Here is a 16,544-nt window from a genome sequence, read left to right on the forward strand (position 1 = left end):
AAGGCTCCCTCCTGGACACAGTGGATTCACCTGCTGCCTACAAGAGTGTGGGGGCCGCGCTGCAAAAGCGCATCTCCCAGCAGCCATGCCAGAGCCTCAGGTTTAATCCTCAAGGCCGAGCGCAAAACCTTCAGCCGGGAACATTTCGCTCCCTTCCCGCCTCCGCCCAAGTGGCAAGGGAGAAGCGGAGGAGACACGCCGGCTCAGAGACGCCTCCCTCCCACTTCCCTGTACGCTGTGCAAAGCTCTTGGCCTGCCTCATGCCTCGTCAGGAAAGCACGGCCATGCGGCCCAAGCCTGAGTCACGTCCGCGGCCTGGCCCGCCTCGCCCCGGCTGACGGCGCGCAGAGCTACGCGAGTCAATGGCAGGTCGAGTCGGGAGCCTCGGCTCGTTCCCCTGACAGCCACACACACAGCGCTGCCTAGTGCCCCCAGAGCCTCCCTCGTGTTCTCCCGCAGCAGCCGCCTGCCGGTGTGGGTGGGAAAAGGGGACCAGGAAGCACTGCAGCCTCATTCCTGGACAGGAGGCCCTCGCCACGGCCAGGCCTGCCTCTTGCCTTCAGCCCAGGCAGCCAGAGGTGCCAGGAAGCTCCCTGGCAGGCCTCTGCCTCAGCCAGGAAATAAGGAAAAGGCCATGAATGAAGAAGTCAGGAAATAACAAGGAAATGAAGAGGTTTGTCGAATGGGTTTCTGCCCGATTTACCATCTTCTCAGCTACCGCTCAAAGTTAAAGACCTAAAGTCGACCTATCGGCATAAGTACAGATGGTTAGATGGGAATTAAAAGGAGCTGCTGTCACAAGTGTTAGGTGCCTGCAAGCAGCATGCAGACCGTTTAAAAACACCGCAATTAGAGGCTCAGATGAAACGTTTGCCTAAATCAGAAACAACAATAGGACGACCAGCAGAACGCCACTCTAGGTACATGGCAGAGTAATGGAGGCCGTTAGAGGCAAAAAGTCATTCCTCAAAATTTGGAAATCAGATCCTAGTGAGGATAATAGGAAGGTGCACAAACTCTGGCCTGTTAAGTGTCAAAGTCTAACAAGTCAGGACAAGAAAGAATCTGAGAAGCAACATGCTAAAGACACAGAAGCTAAGCATAAATCCGGTCAGTGCGAGTCCTGGTCTGTCCCCGCAGAAAGGTGAACCCCCTCTGTGGCTGGAGTGAGCTCCTCTAAGCCGACCTCACTACAGACCTGTGCCAGGTAGTGCTCATTGTAAAAATGTTTCCTCTGAAGGTTGGGAAAACAGGACCAGCGGTGCTCAGGCCGGCTGACACAATTAAAATCCCCCCCAACAACAAACATCATGCAGTCCAGAGGAAGGGAGCCTTTGATCTTCTCTCTCATGCCTTAACTGGGGACCATACACACTAATATAGCAGTAATCAGTGCCACAGAGCACAAAGCCACCAGCAATGCCCTCCCTGGTCAGAGCTCCACCACCTTCTGTACTCGCACCGTGAATGTGAAGAACAAGACTCCAGCCCCATCATTCTTCCCTGTCCAGGAGGCCTTTCCTCCAATCAACCTCTGCCTATTGAGCTACCCTAGAGTTGTTAATGTGCATTTCCTGAACACCCACCATGGCCAAGTCCAGCTGCTCCAAGGCACTGAACAGCAAGCACCTCCTCCTGAGCCCCCAAATCCCTGCCACCTTCCACATGGCCACTTTCACAGATGCCCCTTCCCTGGTAGTGCCCTTGCTCAACTGCGCAGAGGAGTTTTCATCCCCAATGCCTGCCTGTCACTGCCCAGCAGTCCTCTGGCACCATTCCTGAGGGCCACCACGTTCGGAAAGACAGCTCTCATCTCTCAGGGCCCCATGAGAATACAGTATTGCAACTTTTTTAATGGAAAGGGCCCCCAAAATTGCTTTGCCCTAGGCCAGCCCTGCTCACCTTGGGTGCAGGCACCGCTGTGCTTCCAGAGAACAAGCTGCCGGAGGCTGGGGTTAAACCAGGGACCTTTAGATCTTCAGTCTAACACTCTCCCAACTGAGCTACTTTGGCAGCTGCTTAAAAGTATTTTGGCCCACTGCTTCTCTGCTCGGGATGTTTTTGCAGCAGTTGAAAAGCAGGTAGGAAAGCAGGGCCAGCCCCCGAGTGGGGCCTCTGACCGTTCCCACTCAAGGGGCTCCTTTTGGCAGTGGGGCAGGAGATATTTCCCACAAGAGGCTCCTACGCTGCCTCATCCCCCAAGACCCCTCCTCCCGCTCACTGCTCTCCGTCCCCTCCCCACCCTCACTCGCCCTTATGGTCATTAGAAAGTGGCAAGGCAGAGCCCTCCCATTTTTAAAAGCCCTGGGGTGTTGTTCCCCCCTGTTCAGGCACCTCTGGGGCCCTGCACTTCACACAGCTCTCCCTGATTTCAGCTGTTAGTGAGGGAGCCTCACTGCTAGCGCAGACTTGGCAGTTTCTTGCAGGAGAGACACTGTCCCAAAGCAGGACTAATGCTTAGAGCTGGTTATCAGTGATTTCAGATCTGTTGGGCTACAGCAAGACTCTCCATTGAGTCTTAACCAGCTCTGTTATTACACAGGGAAGAACAAAAGGGTCAAATGGGGCCTGGAACCCTTAAGAAGAATCCACCCCACCAAGTACAACACTTGTCGCTACCTGCTCCCAGCCCCACTGAGAATGTTTTGGGGGTCACGCCTTGGCTTTATCAGCCTAGGGGGGTTTCAGAAAATACAATTCAACAGGTGCTCCAGTGGTACAATTGGTTAGTGCACAGTACTTATAGGGCAGTGCTGAGAGAAGCTATGCTGAGGTTGTGAGTTCAAATCTCACCTGGAGCGCTGGTTTTCATTAACCACATGGCATCACCCCCTCATTTGGCCCTGTGGAATGTAGAATTCCAGCCCCGGGACACTGAGGAGGGGAGGAGTGGGAAATGCCCCCTTCAATTATTACCTCCTCTCCAGAGTGCAGGTGAGAATCTACAATCCTTTCTCCCCCTCCTCCCTGCCAGCCCCTGTGCCAGGATCCCTCAAGCAGAGCCTGGAGTCCTGCCCCTGGCGTCTGTACTATTGACAAAGACTAAGTGACAAAGACAAAACACTCAAATCCCGCCTGGTGTGGGGAGCCAGGTTTGCTCTTCAAATTCTGTCGTTGGTACATTTCCAGGCCTGGGAATGTCCCCCAACAGCATTGAATGGGAAGCTGCCTGCAGAACAGTTACACTGCACAGAGCTCCTGCGGAGGAGGGGTGGGAATTAGTAACATTTTGAGGATAGTTTGGGAAATGAGCCTTTGCTGACAAGGTTTGTCTCTGTTCATATTTCACCTTCAGGTGTTATGTTGAGGGATCTTTAGTATATTTTTGGGAAGTTAATAACTATCGCCTCAACTTTATTTACTCAACTTAAAAATTGGTGTCACTTGATTTTTGCATCTCCCTGTGAAAATACAACTGACACGTGTGGCTTTCTACACAGGGTCATGATGTTAAAGTTGGGGAATTCAGTCTCTACTTCTGGCCGGGGTGTTGCTTTTTACAGCTGCCTCACGGCCAGGCACACCGGGCTGTTAGCTGCACCCACGGTCCTTGCCAGGGGCTCCTGCTGAACCCTGGGCAGCTGCACTGCAGTGCTGGGGTGACTCTGCAGGTGGAGAAGCTGCTGTGGAGCAATGTAGAGCAGGTGCAGGAAGGAGACGGGGTCACTATTCACATTCTGAGCTGCACAATTTTCCAAATTTGGGAATAGATTCATCGATTCATAGACTTAAGGTCAGAAGGGACCATTATGATCATCTAGTCTGACCTCCTGCGCAACGCAGGCCACAGAATCTCACCCACCCACTCCTGTAACAATCCCCTAACCTATGTCTGAGTTATCGAAGTCCTCAAATCGTGATTTAAAGACTTCAACGTGCAGGGAATCCTCCAGCAAGTGACCCGAGCCCCATGCTGCAGAGAAAGGCGAATGTCCGATAACAATTCTAAGGGGAAGGTGAATACAGAGCTATGACATTGGAGATGCCCAGACCGCCAATGGGGGCAGCGTGGAAATTAATAATGGGAAGATCACTTGCAAAATTAGTCATCACTGACAAGCTTTGTCTCTGTTCCTATTTCACGCTGTGGTGTTAGTTAGAGGAATCAGTACAGATTTTTACTATATTAATTAAACACTTAATTTTATTTAACCAAGACAAAAACTTAGTGTTACTTATTTTTTCTCTGTCCTAGCAAGAATGAATTGAATTTTGTGACTTTCTGGAAAGTACAGCGAGATTAAATGTGGGGAATTCAGTCTCTGTGTTTGTGAGCTGATGTTTTCCTCTCACAGGTCAGTGCCTGCATTGAAATACCAAAAGGGACCTAAGGGCTGGTGTACGCTGGGCACTTCACTGGCAGAGTGGCGTCTCTCAGGGTATGAAACCCCCCGTCCACCCATAGAGTTACAGTGACCTAAGCCCTGGTTAGATAGTGCTAAAGAAAAGGAAGAATTGTTCTGTCAATGCAGCTATTACAGGGATGGGAAAACCTCTCCACTGACTGTCTACTCCAGAGTGCTATAGCAGTTGCCACAGCAGCATTTTAAGTGTAGACAGAGTGAAACTAGATTTAGCTCCAGTTTGCACTGTGAATGCTCAGGCACTAAAACTAGAGTAATCATAACAACAGTGCAGTGCTTGCGTAGTTGGCAGGATTTGAACCTGCGCGGGACAACCCCAATGGATTTCTAGCCCATCGCCTTAACCACTCGGCCACAACTACTTGATGTAGAATTGTTTTACTACACGATAATTCAGTTCTCACTGAATTGTCTCTTCAAATTGTTTGCTCAGACCAGCTTCCCCAGCACATTCATGGCTGTGCATCAGTGTAAGTGTGTCCTTGGGTGAACAGCGAGAATTCCTGCCCATTTCCCTTCTGGCTGGAGCAGGATGAGAGTGTGTTTGTGTTAATGACATTGCTGTAGATTGTTGTTCATTCCCCACTCTGACAATTCAGACAGTCCCTTTCCTAGTCAAATCTCCAGCACATCATTCCAATATCAGGTGGCAGGATTTCTCTGGGGCACTGAAATTTTTCAGGGGGCTGTTGCATGAACTGAGCCTTGCATTCCACCCTTGATGTTTCATGGACTAACAACAGCAGCAGAAAGAAAGAGCCAAGCCAATATCTCCCTGGCAGGGATGCAGGTGCCACGTCCCCTCTGTCTGACCATCGCATTGCAGGAGAGAAGATTTCACTGGAATCGAATGCCCTGGCTCAGACCAGAGACACAGGGAGGTTTTGCTGTTCATGGATCTGTGCAAAGGAAATTGTGTCTCTGTGGGAAATGGACGCAGGAAATGAAACACCCAATGCCCTAAGAAATGTGGGTGAAGGACTCGGGCTGAGCAATGATTTAACAGGGGTGTGGTTCAATTTATTGGACTGATTAAAACTATGGCTAAAAGCCCCCTGTAACAGAGGTTGCGGGACAGGACAGGCAGTTCTGCGCACAGTGTTCAGAGCTGCCCTGTATCTGCCCTTTCTCTGCCCCGCCCCTGCTCCCAGAATGCACCAGGCCCTGGACTGAACTCTTCCCCTGCCGGCCGAGCTGGTTTCGTTTGCTGTGATCCTGTTGGCTTGGCAGGGGGGGAAGTGACAGTCCCACCCCAGAGCCAACGCCCCCCTGTCACCCAGCCCCCTGACCCCCAGCAGGGCAGATCAGCCAGGAGCTGGGCCCTGCCAGGCACTCAGGGGCGTCTCCCCTGCAGCTGGGGGCTCTCCCCAGCGTGGTCTGTGGGAGCTCGCACACTAACGGGGCAGCGGCAGCAGCCACATGGTGGGTTGGGCTGGTGACCCGGGTCCATCTCCTGGGGTTGGCTGGGTTCATGCTCAGGCGACTGGCCCCAGCCACCGGCCGAGCCCCACGGCCACGCTGCTGCTGCTACTGCACTAGCCCCTCACTCCCCCATTCCCTCACTGAAGCCAGGAGAAGGTTTGCAGGGAGGAGGGGGGGTTGACCCCAATATCCCAGAGCTGATTCTCCTCACAAAGGGGTGTGTGCATGTGGTGGGTGCCGTGTGCAACGCCCTGTGCCCATGAGGAGGGGACCGGAGCTCTGCCGGCAGGAAGATTTATCCTGCAGGAGCCCTGCCTCCCTCCCCCAGGGGTTCCCCTGGAACAGAGAAGCTTTGAATCCTCGCTGGAGACTAGAGAAGCCCGAGCAGCACGAGCTGCCTGGCAGAGGTTCTGGATCAGGGCTTCACGGGCACATTGGGTTCATTCCCTCAGGGCTGCCCTGCCCAGTGCCAGGGCTGCTCTCACTCCCCAGCACAGAGGGGGCTGCAGGCTCTTTGCCAAGCTGGGTCCCAGCTCAAGGCAGATTTAACACTAGCAGGGGGCCCAGGCATGTGCTGGTGCCGCTCACGGAGGGAATCTGGGCCAGAGACTGATTAGAAATTGGGTAACACTAAAGTGGGACTAGACAGACCCTTGCTGGGACGTGGCGGGTAGGTAGCCCCCATTGTGTACCGTGCCCTCACCGAGAAGTCTCTGGGAGAGTGGATTCTTCTTAATGGGCCACCAGCACGTCTCGTTGGTCCTGATGTCGGCTGCTCCTTTGCTGATACTGACAAGCTAGTTGTGGGTCTTTCCCACTCACCCCATAGCTCCGGAATGCACAGACAGCAACACTGGTGTGGAAGAAATGAACGCCACTCTCAGGTTTCAAGATCCTTAAGATCACTGACTTGCCAACATAATTGTTGGGGGGTATAGCTCAGTGGTAGAGTGTTTGACTGCAGATTAACTGGTCCTTGGTTCAAATCCAAGTGCCCCCCTTAAAAGCCAGGTCCTTCAACAAAAAGAATTGCATATCCATTTCCATTATGTTCAGGAGCTTCCCCTGACTAGGGATCCCTGAAATGAATGGAAACACTCAACATTTTCCTGTGCAAATGCATAAAAACCTAGCAAACATGTCCCTCCGATGAAATCAGTTCCAATCCTCTAAGTGTCTAGTTTATGTTTTCATCAATGAAACAAAGGCACATGAAGACATATTTGCAGGTCCTTGGCCTCCATGGGCTACAATGTGCAGAAGAACAGGAACCACATCCATTTGGGAGGCATGGACTAGTCTGTATTACATTTGGTAAGTAAGTTGCCATTGGGACTGAAAACTCTACTGGAGGTGGACAGGAACCTCTTAGAAAAATAAAATAACCAAGATATACCAAACTCCCTGTTACACATTCAATCCTCTCTTTTTTCTATTCTATTAAACTGGGAGCAAGTTACCAGTGACCCAAGGCTGGGGCGGAAGGAGGGTGCAGGTGGGGGGAGGAGCCCAGGGCTGGGGCAGCAGGGGTGTGTGGGTGGGGAGCACTGGTAGGGGGAAAGGGGAGAGTCGAGAGCTGGGACAGCACAGGGTGTGTGTGGGGAGAGCCTAGGGCTGGGGTGGCAGGGGTGAGGGTCAGGGGTAGAGCCCAGGGCTGGGGCAGCAGGGGGTGCGAGTGGTGGGAGGCCCAGAGCTGGGAGGCAGGGGTGCTCAGAGACCATTAATGCAGAGAAGCAGCAAAATTCATCGAACATAGAACTGGTTCTGACTTATTTACTTGGTCTTCAAAGAGAACAACAAGGACTTGAGTCTCCTCCCTGTCAATAACCCCCTGCTCAGCCAATCAGGGTAGAGACTGAGGACAGGAGGCTGAGGGTTCTCACCAGAGAGCCCAAAGGATGGCCCAGATCATTGGTGGGGATCACTGCCTGAGCACTATTTCTGCCCCACATTTTGGGTGGACCTCCCACAGTGGGAGCTGCAGAGCACTCCCCCGCAACACACACACACACACACACACACACACACCTCGCTCCTGGTGTTGGGAGGGGAACCGGAGAAAGGACAAAAGACGCTAGAGACGGAGAGACAGGAGGGAGGGCGGGATGGAGGAAAAGATGAAACAAAAAGGACAAACCCTAATGTCCCCAGTGATTCTGAGGGACAAAATCCCAGGTAGCAGAATAAAATTCTGCCTCCTTAAGCTCGTGTTTTCCATGCCTAGAATTCAACTGTCACCAGATGGATCAGACTGAACAGGTTTCAAACCTCAAGGAGGCTCTTACCTTCTAAACAGGGACAGCTGTTTTCTAGTAAAATCAGGAAAAGGGAAGGAGAAAACTCGAAAGAGGTTCCTCCTGGCTCTCAGTCCTCAAAGAGAGACCTGGAGAAGAAGACTGGCTGAAGCAAAGCCACAGGGGTCTCTGAGGTTTCCCTGGCCCCTTGCCCCTGTCCTGCCTGGCTGATGTCAGCATCTCTCTGTGAGGTCACCACCTCCCAACCACCTTTGACCAATAGTCTGAGGTCCTGCAAAAGGACTTTGTGATGTCACTGCCACACCCCTCCCTTCCTGTGCTAATGTCCTGCCCCTGGCCAGGCACTTTGGAGGTTTGAGCTACTCCCTGTGGATCACCCCACTCAAGGAGCGTTCGTTCTAGGAAGCAAGCCGGCTAGACAGGAAAACATCAGACGCTGCTCCCAATGCTACACTCAGTTTTTCAGAAATTAGTCAACTTTATGGCCAGAAGAGACCATTAGAGCATCTAATCTGACCCCCTGCATATCACAGGCCTCCTGTATGACACAAGAGCTACTTTTGGGGCAAACATTCCAGAAAGGCATCTAGTCTTCATTAAATGACATCAGGAAATGGCAAATCCACCAATTTCCTTGGTAGCTTGTTCCTGTGGTGAATCATCCTCACTGTTGACTATTTGTGCCTTATTTGTAATATGAATCCTTGGTCTGGCTCCCAGCCCCTCTCCAAGGGTTGCAGCTGTCTGGAGGTGCTGCCTTCCACGCCTTCCTCAGTCACCCCTCATTCATTCAATAGGGCAATTGATTACCAAGTGGGGGGAAGATCTTATTCTACTTCTAGCAAAAAGACATTTTTCTTTTACCTTAATTATACTACCTTAGGGGCCCGCTATAACATACTACCAAGGTTCAATATAAAGTGATATACAAGTTATACAAAAATGCATAATGCAGAGATTTATCTACAACTGCATTGATTGACTGCGGTATGCAGTAATATAGTGATCCCTGGGTCTTTGAATGAGGCTTTATACTTCGGGGGGGGCGAGTCGGGGTGAGCGGCGAGTCGGAGGCGGGCGGATGGGTAAAGCGGCGAGCAGTGAGGCAGCAGGGATTCTAGGGGCGGGCTTGGGGGTTTCTGGCAGGGGAGGAAAGAGGTGAAAAGAGGTGAGTGGTGGGTGGGGGACTGACTAGGAGGGACGCAGCAAGCCAGCGGGGGGCTAGGGGGTGAAGAGGGGTGTGATGGTGGGGCCGAGTGGGGTGGGTGGGTGGGTCCTATTTTACCTCTGTGAGCTGGTCACCCTGTGCGCGCTGTTTCTTTCCCCCTCTACAGGCTTCCACATACCATCAGTGCCTTGCTAGTGGGCCATGCACCGTGAGAGATCTCTTCTCTTTGTGTGTGACTGTGAGTGTTTCTCTTGTGCGTGAATTTATTCAACAAAATCTTGAGTTTCGTAATGGCTACCATGAGTGAAAAGAAAAAGAGAATCAGAGCACAGCGTTTTCAACACTGAATGGACGAATAAATACGTACATACTGAGAATGATACGGTTACTAAAGTAAGCTTTCAAATTTCTAAGGAAATTGCTGCTCCTGGGAAATGCTTCACAGAAGGCAAGTTTTTAAAAAAGTGTATCTTGATTGCTGTATCTGAGTTATGTCCAGAAAAGAGGGGAATATTTGAGAATGTCAGTCTATCACGCATGACTGTACAGAGAAGAATAGCTGACATTTCTACCAATCTAAGTGATCAGTTAAAGCAGAGAGTCAGTGAATTCTGCTTTTACTCCCTAGCTATGGAGGAAAGCACCGATTTAAAAGACACCGCCCAACTTCTTATTTTTATTAGAGGTATTGATAATAACTTTGCAATTTCTGAAGAACTTGCTGGCATGTGCTCCATGACGGGTCGCACAACCGGAAAAGAAATCTCCAGTGAAGTGATAAAGTCCATGAATGATAACTCGGGATTAGATTTCACAAGCTTGGTGGCCATTTGTACTGAGGGTGCTCCAGCTATGTGTAGAAAAAATGTTGGTGCAGTTGTTATTCTTGAAGAATTTATTGGGAGACAAATAACCAAACATCACTGCATTTACATCAGCAGGTTTTGTGTAGCAAAGTCTTAAAATCTGAGCATGTCATGTCAGTGGTAGTTTCCATGTTAAACTACATCCGTTCTAGAGGACTAAAAACATAGGACATTTAGAGCCTTTCTTGAAGGGGTAGACGCCGAGTGCAGCGACTTGATCTACCATACGGAAGTGAGGTGGTTGAGTCGAGGAAAAGTGCTCCGCGTTTCATTGCTTTGAAAGAGGAGGTAGCAAAATTCCTAGAAAATGGGCCAGTAAAATTCCCAGAGCTTGAAAATGAGTCCTGGAATCAAGATCTCTTTTTCTTTTGTGATATTACAGCCACCTGAATGATCTCAACATTCACCTTCAGGGAAAAAATCAACTTCTATTTCAAATGTGCGCAGCAGTGATAGCTTTCAAAATGAAACTGAAATTTTTCAGAAGTCAGCTGTCAAAAGGTGAAATGTGTCACTTGTGAACAGCATATCCCTCAGCACAAACCTGCCGAATTAGGAGAAAAATATGCAAAGCACATTAATCTTTTGATTGAAGAATCTGACAGAAGACTTACTTTGTCTAAAGAATTCGTCCAGTTGAAGCTGATTGAAGATCCCTTTTCTGTGGATCCAGAGGAAGTGCCACTAGATTTGCAGTTGGAGGTTACTGAATTTCCATGTTCGGCAGTTTACCGAAATAAGCACAGAGAAAGCAGCCTGCGGGACTTCTACAAAAGTCTGGACAATGAAAAATACAAGAATCTTATCGAAGTTGCACTGAAAACATTCAGCATTTTTGGAAGCACTTTCATACGTGAACATTTTCCATCATGAACATGCAACGTTCTTCTCTGACTGATGACCATTTGGAAAACATTATGAAAATATCCACTTCAAATATGACCCCCGAATACGACAAGCTTGTTGCCGAAGAGAGATGTACTATCTCTCATTAAATTTGCAAGGGAATTATGAAAAGTACAAATGTTTTCTTTCAATGAAACAGGTGTTTTTCAGTTTTACATAATTCATAAAAAAATTAAAATAATTTTAAAAATTGTTTGCTTTAATTGAAAAATTCTTAGTAAAGTATCACCCCCCGCCCCCAACCTTCCCTTTCGGCCCACAGCTGTTTCAGCGGGTCGGTGCTAGGGAAGGAGGGTTTGTTTCCGTGGGGCTGGGCAGTGCTAGGGGGGAGTGTTTCCGTGGGCCGAGTGACACTGGGTGGGGTGTTTCTGTGGAGCCGGGCGGTTTCAGCCCTCAGCTGTTTTCTTTGGAGCAATATGGCCCTCGCCGCTTTATGAGTTGTGCAGGCCTGATGTGTAGGGCGTTTCTCTTGTGTGGATTCTCTGATGTCTGATAAGGTCTGAGCTCCGACTGAAGCTTTTCCCGCACTCAGGGCATGGGTAGCGCGTCGCTCGGGTGTGGATTCTCTGATGTGCGTTAAGGGTAGAGCGCTGGCTGAAGCTTTTCCCACACTCAGAGCACGTGTAGGGCTTCTCCCCTGTGTGGATTCTCTGATGTCTGATCAGGTATGAGCTCCAGCTGAAGCTTTTCCCGCACTCAGCGCATGTGTGGGGCGTCTCTCCGTTGTGGATTCTCTGATGGGTGATCAGGGCAGAGATGTCACTGAAGCTTTTCCCACACTCAGAGCATATGTAGCGCGTCTCTCCCGTGTGGATTCTGCGATGTGTAATGAGGTGTGAGCGCCGATTGAAGCTTCTCCCACACTCAGCGCATGTCACATGTGGTGGCTGGGAGCTCTGGGATCCACCCACGACAGCTAGGAGCTCTGGGGGCATCCTGCTGCTCACAGTAGCTGGGAGCTGTGGGGTCCATCCGTGGTGGCATGGGCCTGTGGGAGCCCCTTCCGACACTGGTGGCTGATAACTGTGAGGCCCCCACCGGCCTACAGCTCCAGTCTTGCTGCCCCAGGGCTGAGGTGGAAAATGTCACTGAGATCTCTGAAAGTCACAAATTCTGTGACCCCCTTTATGTAATCTTAGCCTTAATCGTTGTTGACTGTCTCTCTCAATCTAGTGGTCTGCTCTAGCGCGGGTGGGACAGGGAAGACAGACGCTCACCCCCCAGCACAGGTTGGGCAGAAATGGCTCTTGGGCTATTTGCTGTGCATGCAGAGGACTTGTCCAGGCCGGTGGAGCAGCTCAGCCAGATGAGGAGCTGGAAGAAGGAAACCTGAGCAGCCTGGACATCCCACTTTTTCTCCACAGCCACTGCCTGTCAGCAGGATTCCTCCATCTCCTCAGTGAGACCAAATCTAAGCACCTAGAGAGCTGGTCTGTCCGCTGCACCCCAATCCCTCATGCCTGAGCCTCCCTGCCAAAGTCCTGTACCTGGCTCCAGAGAATTGTCTCACATCTCGCTGGGAACTCGACTTCTTGTGCCCAGAGATTCTCGGCCCCACTCAGTAGAGGACCTGAGAAACACAGTGTCTGCCTTTTCCAAATAAGTGCTTGGAGAGGTTTTGTTTTTCTAACCATGTGGCCTAATGGCTAAGGCGTCTGACTTCAGATCAGACAATTGAGGGTTCGAGTCCCTTTGTGGTTGTGATTGTGCAATTTTACCTTTGTGCTGAAAGTCCTGCTCCTTTCAGGGCTGGAACCTCTTCTTGGCTGCTCAGGCCAATGCTCTGGCTTCAGCTAGAGCCCCGGGAAGGAGTTGGGGGTTGGGTGTCACAAAGGCTGGGGCATGAGCCCCAGGTGCTTCCAGTCTTGCCTTTGCCATTCCTGACTTGCCAAAGAAAATGGGCGGCTGCCCGGGCTAGAGTGTGGAGCAGTTTCTCTTTTCCAATTGTGCGCCTGTCCCTGTGCTGGAGGGTACTTGCTAAATAGCACCTTGGGAGCCTGGGTGTTTCTCTGCTTCTCGCCAGCTGGGGAAAAGCCTCTTGGGGTAAAATCTCCTGCCCCACTGCCAAAGTGAGCACCTGGAGTGGGAACAGTAAGAGGCCCCCCCAGGGGGGCTGGCCCTGCTTTCCTACCGTCTTGTGATGTTGGCCACAAAGCATCAGCAGCTGGCTGCAGGTGGTTTTCAGTGGGTGTTTGGCATGGCAGGGAGCAGCCTGGCTGGGTGTCTCTGTGGCTGTCTGCTGGCCACGCATAGGCATGGTTCTCCCCTCCTCTTGCCCTGCCCTTGGTTGCTCTGTGGCTTTTAAGCCTTCCCTTGGAGCTGTCAGCACCAGCCACCTCTGTCCTAGGTGCCCAGAGGAGGAGAGGTGCTGGGCTCCAGCCTGGGACTCTTCCTCCCTCCTGGCGGTCCCTGACTATGAAACCTGGCCCTGACACTCCTTTCTTCAAGCGCCATGTGGGCAAGAGGAAAAGTGTGGTAGAAAGCACAAGGGCCAAACTTGTGGGCATCAGAAATCCCTAACACCCAGTCAAACCATAGCCACTTCTAGACCCCATTCCAGCCAAAGACCTGGCTCCAGTGGGGATGAGTCACTCAGCACAAGGTAAACAACTCATTCTTAGACAGCTGGAGATAGGAAAGCACTTGGATCTCCAGGGATTTACCACAAGGTCCCACTGAGATTTGAACTCAGATTTCAGCATGCCAACCCTTACACCATGGGACCAGCTTGTGCTAGTTTCTCTGAACATTGTTGACCCTATCATAGAATACCAGGGTTGGAAGGGACCTCAGGAAATCATCTAGTCCAACCCCCTGCTCAAAGCAGGGCCAATCCACAGCCAAATTTTTATTCCAGATCCCTAAGTGATCTTCTCAAGGACTGAGCTAACACACCTGGGTTTAGCAGACCAATACTCAAACCACTGAGCTCTCCCGCCCTCGCAGGGCCAGCTTGTGTAAGGAGACTGTTGGCCCTTTACTAAAACCGAGTGGGGTTTTTTTTTGGTTGGCTAGTTCCCAGTCCCCCAATAGTTCCCCCAATAGAAGGGGGAAGGGTCAATGGGAAATCAGGCCCCTGAGACTGACAGGCCCCTGGGACAATGGTCACCAACTGGTAGGGAACAAGTGAGAATTTGTTAATGAGTAAAATTCCTGGTGAAAATTGGCAAAGCTGTGGAGATTTTGAAAAGTTCCAGTGAATTTACACATGAAGATACAAACAGAGAGACAACTAGAGAGAAAGAGAACATCACAGACTGCACAGGCCCACACAGACATAAACAAAAAACAAACTCACACAGCGCCATATACACATAAGGGAAAGCCACACAAAACACAGAAAGAACAAATCCACACCAAAAAATACAGCAAAAGCCCACAACAGGAAAGCACAAAAACCACATACCAAAAGAATACGTAGCAAAAAACAATCTGCATGCAAAAGTCATACACACACCCACGCACACAAAACTGTGCATGGCATCCACAAAAATTACACAGGACTGTCATAGGTTTATTCCCCACTTTGAACTTTAGCTTTCACAAGATGGGGACCTGCATGGACTCCTATAACATAAAATCCTAGTTTAGATCTGGTAAAGCTGCCACCAACCAAAAATATAGTGTTTTGGTACACTTTCCATTCCTTCCAAACCTTCCCTGGGAACACAGATCCAAGCTCCTTGAATCTTAACACAAAGGGAAATAATCCATTCCCCCCTCCCCTCTCCAAGTCCTTAGGAGAGATACCTGGATTCAAACTCCGTGAATCAAACAAAGAGAGATTCCCTATCCCCCTTCCTTTCCCCTAATCCTTGGGGAAAATACCTTGATTCAAATTCCTTGAATCAAACAAAGAGGGATTCACTTTTCCCCCCTCCCCTTCCCCTGAAAATCCAAACAAGGGAAGAAATTAATCAAGTTCTAAAAAGAAAAGATTTTATTAAAGAAAGAAAAAAAAGTACACTATCTCTGTATTACCAGGATGCAAAAATACAGGGTCTAACTTATAAACCTGGAGAGGCTTCCCCCCACCTCTTTTCTCAGAATAATCAAAGTAACAGCAAACAGAAATAAGGATATTTCTTCAGCAAACACACAATTGCAAATGCAGAAATTAATTTATAAGACTAATTCGCCTTTCTAATACTCATTATACTGAATAGAAGAAAACACTTCAGGAAACTTTGGAGAACTTGAAGAATATGTCTGGCCTCCCTTAAATCCAAGAGAGAACGACAATCCAAACAAAGGACACAAACAAAGCCTTCCCTCCACAGAAATTTGAAATTATCTTGTCCCTTGATTGGTCCTCTGGTCAGGTGTTCATCAGGTTATTGAGCTTGTTAACCCTTTACAGGTAAAAGAGACCTTAACCCTTAACTATCTGTTTATGACAAGGACCCACATGCACATCAACATGACAGACAACAAAAAACCCCAACATACAGAAAGCCAGGCAGGGTTTGAGTCTCACAGTGAAGAGGGTGAGCACACAGGTGGTTTGGGGAGCAAAGACTGAGGGGGAGTCGGGGGCAGTGCTCTGGGCTCTGCCTGACCCCTCCTGACACAGGCGGCTGGTGGAGAGCAGAGCCTGGTAGATCTGTGGAATCTGCCCTGCTCTCTGTAAAGCAAGGGGACCTCGGTGTCTTCTGAGCTGCAATTGTAGTTTTTGCAGGGCAAAATTATTGGCAGAAGCCATTTGCTTAAAGGAAACTAGTGCTGTAGGTGAGGTTTGAACTCACAACCTCAGCATGACTCCACTCAACACTGCTCTATAACTACTGGGCACTAACTCATTGCACCACTGGAGCCTGCTTTCAGTAGTTTGTCTCCATGTTTCATGGATGGATTAGCAGAGTGGGGGGGTTGCATTAGCTAAAACAAATCCGCATTAAAGGCTGCAGGATGGCAGCAGCAGAGGTGGGGAGCCTCTTTCCATGTGCTAGAGCTGGTTCCCCCTTCCATCGCTGAGGGGAAGGTGGGGGCTTTGAGCCCACCCGGTGCTGGAATGTCCCATGGTTGAGATTAACGGGACTCTTGAGAAGGGAAGAAAAGGGAAGGGAAGTATTTTCTATCCCTGCCTAGCTCCATTGGTCTCCTGTGGCCCTTTCGGCTCTCTGCTCCCCTGTTGGGGAGATGCAGAGACAAGCCCCCATCTGGGTGAGTCACCGAGAGGCTGTGTCCCGTGGTGTGTGGGGGGAGAGGGGTAGGGGTGGGGTGGGATGGGGCTCAAGGGGAGAAGGTTGTGTGTGACAGTGTGGGGAGGGGAGGGTGTTCCTTAGGATAGAAATAATGGAAAACACAGGAGAAGTGACAGTGAAACCCCGTGTCTGAGTGTTATGACCCTGTGTGGTGCTGCCGTTCACCTTCCCCTCCTATGGTCTCATCTTTCATTGAATCCAGCATTTTTTCATCTGTCCTCACCACAGAGGTATCCCACATGCCTCAGCTACCGAGTGTCCCTCTTAGAGACGCCGAGGACTGGAACTGATTTCAGCTGCTGGACAGCTCTGCTAGGTCTTTATTCATTTGCACAGGAAAATGCTGAGTGTTTAAATTC

The 16,544-nt window shown here is 50.2% G+C and overlaps 3 non-coding genes across 3 annotated transcripts; 2 read left to right on the forward strand and 1 right to left on the reverse strand.

The window, feature by feature from the left end:
• Positions 1 to 2,707: 2,707 nt before the first annotated feature.
• TRNAI-UAU lies at positions 2,708 to 2,801 on the forward strand. The gene is made up of 2 exons: positions 2,708 to 2,745; positions 2,766 to 2,801. It is a non-coding gene; the product is annotated as a tRNA-Ile (tRNA).
• A 1,843-nt stretch (positions 2,802 to 4,644) lies between these two features.
• On the reverse strand, positions 4,645 to 4,726 carry TRNAS-AGA. Its single transcript has one exon. It is a non-coding gene; the product is annotated as a tRNA-Ser (tRNA).
• A 1,988-nt stretch (positions 4,727 to 6,714) lies between these two features.
• Positions 6,715 to 6,786, forward strand: TRNAC-GCA. The gene has a single exon. It is a non-coding gene; the product is annotated as a tRNA-Cys (tRNA).
• Positions 6,787 to 16,544: the final 9,758 nt, after the last annotated feature.

This window comes from Mauremys reevesii, linkage group 12, assembly GCF_016161935.1.
Source record: "Mauremys reevesii isolate NIE-2019 linkage group 12, ASM1616193v1, whole genome shotgun sequence".
Classification (NCBI taxonomy): Eukaryota; Metazoa; Chordata; order Testudines; family Geoemydidae; genus Mauremys; species Mauremys reevesii.